The 7931-nt window shown below is 40.2% G+C and overlaps 1 long non-coding RNA gene and 1 pseudogene across 1 annotated transcript; both read left to right on the top strand.

Moving 5' to 3' along the window:
- The first annotated feature begins 2408 nt into the window (after positions 1-2408).
- LOC107681811 (uncharacterized) lies at positions 2409-4451 on the top strand (annotated as a pseudogene).
- A 2027-nt stretch (positions 4452-6478) lies between these two features.
- Positions 6479-7863, top strand: LOC107681859 (uncharacterized). Its single transcript, XR_001633308.1, has 6 exons — positions 6479-6758; positions 6859-6909; positions 7090-7134; positions 7366-7430; positions 7525-7633; positions 7734-7863. It is a non-coding gene; the product is annotated as an uncharacterized LOC107681859 (long non-coding RNA).
- Positions 7864-7931: the final 68 nt, after the last annotated feature.

Below are 7931 nucleotides of genomic sequence, written 5' to 3' on the forward strand. Positions count from 1 at the left end.
GTACAGGCTCCAGAGGCTCTCCAGCATTTTTCCCTGAATATCACAAGCCCCTGTGGCCTACAGCTACAGCATCTGAAACAAGCGCAAAGCTGCTTACGCTTGCAACACATGCCCTCACATCTCAGTCTTCCTTTCTCCTGTCACTTCTAATCCTTTTCCTTTTCAGTGGCCTCCAGCTTTTATAGCACACACTAGCATGAGGCTGCCTCTGCAAGCTGTGCAGGCTGTACAGGCACTACAGGATGTCACAAACCCCACTCCCTTCCCGTGGCCTACAGCAGCTGAAGGAAGCGTGAGACTGCCTACGCTTGCAACTCAGGCCCACACATCTCAGGCTTTTCCTCCCGTTTCTAATGACCCCTTTTTTCTTTTTAGTGGCCTCCAGCTCCCATAGCAAAACTCCTATCCTTCCCCCTCCTTTCTACCTCCGGCGGCAGAAGTTAGCGTGAGGCTGCCTCCGCTAGCCATTCAAGCTCAGCCACCTTACTCTTACCCTTCCGCTACTCCTTTTTCCTATCAATGGCCAGCAGCCCCTGCTGCAGACGTCCAAGCAGGGCAGCATCAGCCAGCAACGCAAGCTTACTGGCCTCCTCCCTCATTTCCTTCTACCTCTTCCTACGTGCTTCCCTAAGCACCAGAGGCTAATCCGTGCATGAGGCTGCCTCCGCAAAAGATTACGGCCCCTCCTTATTTTTCCTTCTAACTTTTCTCTCCAATCTAAACCTCAGTACACTTCATTCACAGCAGTCCCACCACTTACCCCACCGAATGTTGCAGCTCAGGAACCACCCCCCGTGCCTTATACCATCAAGTCTCAGATTCTCGCAGAAATTCAGAGCGCTGGCTCCGTAGGTGGACCCATCGCCAACCCCAGTACCTCACTGTTCGCAACTCGTATTCCCATAACGCATCCCTTAAAACCTCCTCAACGCGTCACTCGGTTCGATCCTCCAAGCAGTTTCACCCAGAACCATCCAATCTTATCTAACTGCTTGAAGATGATTTAAAGCTTTCCACCCCTCGTACAACCTGCCATTTCCCAATTTCTCCTTCCTCTCAATCACAGCTTTCGTTTCCTACCTTAACACCCGTAACAACCTCCAAGCCCGGTCAATCAAAGGTTATCTAAGCGGCATCCAATCTTTTTTTTTTTTTTTCACAAATTAATCTACGGTGCCCCCTCTCCTGAAAAAAAACAATTCTCAAACTTCTCTTTTGATCAAAGGAATTCAATGCTCTCATCCTCCAAGCCCGGATGCTAGACAGCCGATAACTTTCGACATCCTTTCTAAATGTATCCACATTCTCCGCACAGGGTACCACTCACTCCATACCGCTCGTAGACTCGACGCTATGTTCATACTGGCTTTTTGTGGTTTCCTGAGATGCTTGGAATTCACAATAACTTCTATTCAACCCCAAACTCCATCCAACCGTCTCCAACCTTTCCGTGCTTGACAGCGAAACTCCTATTTCATCAAAGTAAATAAGATCAGGAAAAAGAGATCACCACGTCGGAATTGTTTAACCTCCCATCACCGATCCAACCGTATCGGGCCCTTTTTCTTGCCTACAATTCATAAGCTCTCAGTCTACATCCCCTCTTGACCCTCTTTTGTCGATGACTGTAACCACCCCGTCACACGTTTTTGGTTTCAAAAACCTCTATCCAAACGATGTTCAATATGCATCATCCAACCAGTCATACCCGTAGCAAGATTTTCCAGCCACTCCTTCCGAATCGGGGCAGTAACTACAGCAGCTCAAAAAGGTCTCATAGCAGCAGATCCAAGCTCTCGGTCGATGGTCATCGGACGCCTTCAAGAGCTATATCAGGACCAATAATTTTCACACAAAGAAAGCCCATCTAATTCTGATCAGTTAAAAGAAATTTGAGGCTGCTGCGGCAATGCCCTGCTTAATTTGATACTGTCACAGCAGTGCCCTGCTTAATTCGATGCCGCCACTGCAGTGCCCCACTTAATTTGATAGCGCCGCCGCAATGCCCCGCTTAATTCGATGCCGCCGCCGCCGCAGTGCCCCGCTTACTCATTTGATACTGCCGCTGCATTGCCCTGCTTAATTTGATACCGCCACTGCAGCGCCCGGCTTAATCTGATACGGCCGCTGCAGTGCCCTGCTCATTTGATACTGCCTTAGTGTGAACTCGTGAAATGATGTTTTATTAACAAGGTTCGGGAGGAGCACGATCAGATAATCGATCAGTCTGGCCCAGGTGGAGCTCGTCAGCTAATCACCTTAACGAGCACATACATGTGTATATATACAGCCAACTTACCTCAGTTCCACAAAAGTTTTCCAGCATCCCGCCTCCACCCCAACACCTCACTACTAATCTAGCTGACAGTGTACACAATTATGATGACCACATCATTCTTAGCCTGTCTGTACTTAAGGGCATCTCTTCAGGTTAGGTGACCGTATAGTCCTTGCTTGTTGTAATACAAAAACATTTCTAGATATTTCACTTTGTGAATGAGTAGAAAATTTTTCTTAACATAATTATCTTCGACATTATAATTTTATAGACTCACAACGCAGCAGGAAGAGTTTTTGAGGCCATGGAGCTGTCATTAGATGTGAAGCTACCTCCGCACAGCCGTATATTGCGAGGATACATGCATTTTGAAGCTTTGACAGACCATCAATACACATATTCGTGTGTAAAATGTGTCTCCAATCCAGCCATTGTTGTAATGGATCTGCATAAGAAAGGAGTGTTTAGCATGCCAGGTGAGGAAAATGTTTTAAAAATAATTTTAGATGTTACTGAAAAAGTGTATATCATAGTATATTTATCAACTTGCTTCAACTTTCTTTCACAGTAAGTGAAATCCCTGATCCATCAGATTACACTGGAATGGTGGACATGGAAGAATTTTGGACTTCAGTCTCTTCAGAAATCATTTCTGATGGACTTATGGAAACCTTCAGTAAGGCATAATTTACCTAACATGCTTTCATACAATAGGAATGTCTGCTTTTTTGCTTCAGGGATTCAGTAGCCTAATCCAGTCTTAAAATTTAATCTTTTTTAATGTTATTGTCATTTAACTGTGTGCATACTGATCAGGAAACAAAGCCATTTGTTGTACAACCTGACTATAATAAATGGTCACCCTGGATTGGGCCACAAACCAGGAAATCAAATGTGGTCTACAACACAGAGTGGGAGAAGGTACACTAAAAACTAACATCATCTGAGAAGGTCAATGTAGAAATACCCGAAGATAGACTTCTGGAACAAGTGATGGCAATGAAGGTAAAACTTCACCATCCTTTTCACATTTTTCCCCCAAAATCTATTTATTCTTAGTCTTTAAATACATATACAATTTTAATCTTGGTGTGTTTACTGTTTGACAGGTGGAAGAGGTGAAAAAATTATGCAAGTCTTGTGGCATGGACTCATCAGGGTCCAAAATGGATCTCATTCTGCAACTAGAAACAAGAAATAAAGAACCGTAGTGGCTATGACAAAGTATTTGCCAAAGTTTGGGGTGCCTCCGGTAAGTATGAGTATTGTTACTAATATTATTAATTATTACATTTATGGAGGGATGAATAGCATTGTGTGTTGCTAAAGAAATGTTATCTTCTTAGGTGGTTGGGCTACAATCATGTGTCCATGTGGAATTGTGTATAGTTTAAAGTTCAACTTGAGAGCAGAAAGTCCAAGGGACTATATGGACTTGTTAATGTCATGGCAGCACATTCCAAATATAGTAATTTATGATTTTGCCCGAGGACTGGCAACTCATGGAAATATAAGATTTCCAACAGCACTGCCCTTTTCTTCTCATGAGGGAAGATCATTCAGCCCTACTGCTGAAATCATCCAACGTGCAAAAGAAGGGAGGCTCACAGTAAGTCTTCCATGGTTAATAAAGGCCAAGGAAACTCCTGATATAAACGGGCACCCCTTAACGGGATCGTCAGAGCATTATGTGCTCTATGATAAATTGCATGAGGGAAATACGAAGGATGAGAAAGATGTACTAAGGAGGATTGAACTTGTTCCTGAACTTGCTGGCCGTAGGCCGTATCAACAGTCAAGTGGTTGAGCAGTTTTTCTCACAAATGGAAAAAAACAACTACTTTTTAAACATGATGAAGCCAAGTACTCAGATTTTCTTGATCAGAAACATAATCCATCACAGAAATTCCATCATAAACACAGCAAGGATGGATAAGATTAAGAAGAGTCTGGACGTTGCGCATGTTACATGGACAAGCAGTCATTGGTAAAGTGTAGTTATGTATTTATACCTTTGGGTGTTAAACGTCAATGTTTTGTTTTTGTGACTTTTTTTGTTTTGTTTTGTTTTGTTTTTTAATTCAGGTACTTCTAATGAAAACAACAGGTTGGGTGAGTGTTGAGAAATACCTGTATAGTTCATAAGATTACAATTTCTCTTACCAATTAGTTAACAGTCCATTTATGCACACTGTATAGAGAGTGCTTTTGCAGCAAATGTGGCAGAAGTGAACTTGAACACGTGTGGACACCAGTGTGAGGCTCTCACTCAAATAGCAAACCTCAGGCCCTGCAGAGATTCATGGACACTAAAGGGACATCTCCTTCAAGAACAACTGGTACGTTAGAAGGTTTGTTATATGTTGGTATTTCATTTTCATTTTTTAAATTTATTTGTCATTTTTAGATCAACTACGTCTTGGATGCAAGTACGACATCTCCTTCAAGAACAACTGGTACGTTAGAAGGTTTGTTATATGTTGGTATTTCATTTTCATTTTTTTAATTTATTTGTCATTTTTAGATCAACTACGTCTTGGATGCAAGTAAAACAGCCAATGAGCTGATAGTTAAGGAGGGATCAATTTGCCTTACCCGGGACAATTTGTTGTCTCTTGGTCTGCAAAGGAACATGGACTCATTTGTGGGTACCATTCTTGTGGAGTCGTTACCCTATTTGAATTTATGGAAGTAATGCTTGATCTAAAATCAATATTTTCAAACTTTTTTTTAAACCGGTAGGAGATGTATGCTTGGATGTTGTGCGTAGTATGGCACAAAATTAGGTATGATTTTGACTACTTCCAAAATGTAACAGTGTAGCCAATCAGTTACTCTGAATGAAAGTTTAAAGCTTTGTATCGTTTTTATTGTTTTGCAGGAAAAAGACATTTATTTCTACATTGCATATCCCATCAACTTGGCTCCCACCTATACACTGTGATCCTCTAATATCTCTCCCAGTAAGTTGGGCTAAGTACAACTCACATCGGACATCATTTTTTAAAATTGGCATAGCATAGATATTTTATTTTAATACTTTATGCTTTCAGTGTATTTTATCTTGACTAGTCAGTAGCTCAGTGTCTTCACTGTCATACAAGAGAAGTGGAGCATTGAACCTTACAATTTGGATGAGAACAAGTTTCAACTGCTTTACTTCCTGAGATGCTGTGTCTTAGATTTTGACCAGCTTTTACGCCTATACATAATAAAGGAGTGATACTTACATTGATTAGTTTAATAACAGTCTCAGTTTTTTTAATAAAAATAACATTGCAACATTATCTTTTTTTATATACAGGCAGATGCTTCTAAGAAAGAAGCTCTTTTTTTTTTGTCACTATGGGTTCCAGGACACTACATGCTGTGTAAGAGGTTTATACATTCCCTCCTCTCCTCTTCAGCAACCAAGTGGGGACTGCATGTCTGTCAAACTATGTTGTATTAATGTATATGTGCAATTTCACTTGAAAGGCCTATACTACGAAACATGCAATTTTTTCTAGTTTAGATTGCATATTTCCTGCATGTAGGTGATGAGGCCTCGACAGAGAGAGTTGGTCTTTCTGGACTCTATGTACCATAAGACTGCTGGAGAATTTGGAAACATGTCCTACCAAACTGTCCTAAGGTTACTTAAAGGGGTCATATGATGCTGCTAAAAATAACATTATTTGGTGTAATGAAATGTGTTTATGCGGTTTAAAGTAAAAAAAAACACATTATTTTCCACATACTGTACATTATTGAAGCCGATCCGGCGATCCACAGCGTGACGTTGATGTATTTCCTCAGCGACCAGCACAGATCAGCTCTAGGCATGACGAAGCGGATATCGTCCTCTTTTGGAAGGCCAAACAAAGTAGTTTCGCTTTCACAACGAAACACACAGCGTCTTCACAACATGGCGACAGCAACAATACTACAGTGAGAATAAAAGTTACGCCTTCTTTCTTTGCGTGAACATTTGGGCGGCGTTATGCAAATCTTCCCACATAGTGAGGTAGATATGTGGGGGCGTGTTAGAACGAGCCGTTTTAGGTAGGCGTGGCTGACTCTTAACTTTTATAAAGAATATCTCTTTGGATTTGAGACTTTAGTCTTTGCAACTTTACAGATCTTCTTTATGCACCAAGAGCTTGTAACACTCCAAAGAGAAAGGAAACATTTAAATCGCATCATATGACCCCTTTAAGGAAGACATGCATTTTGGCAGCCACGTTCCCCTGGCCAGCCCAGTTTTGTTTCATTTGGTCATGTTCTCTGGCCTGCAGTTTACAGGGAGCACTTTATGTGTGACTAGTGTATGTTTTGTTCATGCTTCAGTTTGTGTTCTAGTGTTGATTTATTTATTGAGTGTTCCAAGCATGATAAAACAAAACAGAGGACTTCATTCACCATCCTTTTTTTAAATAGGAAACTTGCACAGAATCTTGTCCCTGGAAAGTGGTCAGAAAAAACTGGAAGTGATTTAAAGGTAAACATACTGTAACTTAAATGAGTGTGTGTGTGATTACTATACTTTATCTTATATTATCACAGTGAATAAGCAACTATAAAATCATCTATTCAAACAGGGAGTTCCTGTGCAAGATTATGGGAATGACTGTGGTATCTTCATGATCATGGTGAGTTAACATTTGGAACTTAAACAAGACAAATTACAAGATTAAATTAACAAAAATGTGTAAAATCTGATATAACTGAAACTGTTAATGACAGTCCACATTCATTTTTAACACAGTTTTATGCTGTTCAGCTATACTGCATGACAACAATGTTATTGAAAATGTATATTTTATATGCAGTAAATCTGGTATATGGCAATGGAGGCTTATTTTGATTTCACTGTGGTAAGTGTTGCTTAAATTTGACGTTATACAGCCTTGCTAAAAACAAGATAACTCCTTAATCATTTCACATACCTCAAGTAGGTGTAATCTTGTAGCTACTGACATGTTGAATTGTGGTTATGTGACTAACTGAATCTGGGAGTGATTTGAGCGTTCCTCCTGTGTTTGAATTAGTTTATATGAATGGTTTCAGAGGAGAAATTATTTAAAAGAAACCGTTTTCCTATTTAGGAGGACATGCCAGATCTTAGAAGGTGGTGGTGTATAATTCTGATGGAGAACTTTCATCTAGAAGGGTACACAATTAAAAACAAATTTGAATTAAATGCATTTAATGCAACCGTTAACATAAAACTAAAAATATTTATTTTCGATAATGTGCATTTGCAGTCACGGGTGAAGATTTGCACATTGGACTGAAGACGGGAGACAAACTCTTAAGGGAACTTTCACACCAGTCTTCCGCATACCAAGGAAGAGAAAATGTCCAGACCCCACAGTAAGATTTTAAGAGGTTTATCTTTTACAGAGCTACCCTAAAAGAGACTGCTACGAAGTCATTACTGACCACATTTTTAATCATTTTCATATTTCCACAGAAGCATGACAAGCCAACCAAGAGAATCCAGACCTAAAAAACATGATGAAATGGGCATAACACAGAAATGGGTACATCTACTCTCTGTACAGATAAATGAATAGTTCCCCGTCATGTCATCATTGTGTATGAACTTTGTTGAACATACATTTTTAGAAGAAAATTATATATATTAATATTATATTATTCAAATATTCAA

This window comes from Sinocyclocheilus anshuiensis, unplaced genomic scaffold (genome assembly GCF_001515605.1).
Source record: "Sinocyclocheilus anshuiensis isolate Anshui unplaced genomic scaffold, SAMN03320099.WGS_v1.1 scaffold1973, whole genome shotgun sequence".
NCBI classification, from domain to species: Eukaryota; Metazoa; Chordata; class Actinopteri; order Cypriniformes; family Cyprinidae; genus Sinocyclocheilus; species Sinocyclocheilus anshuiensis.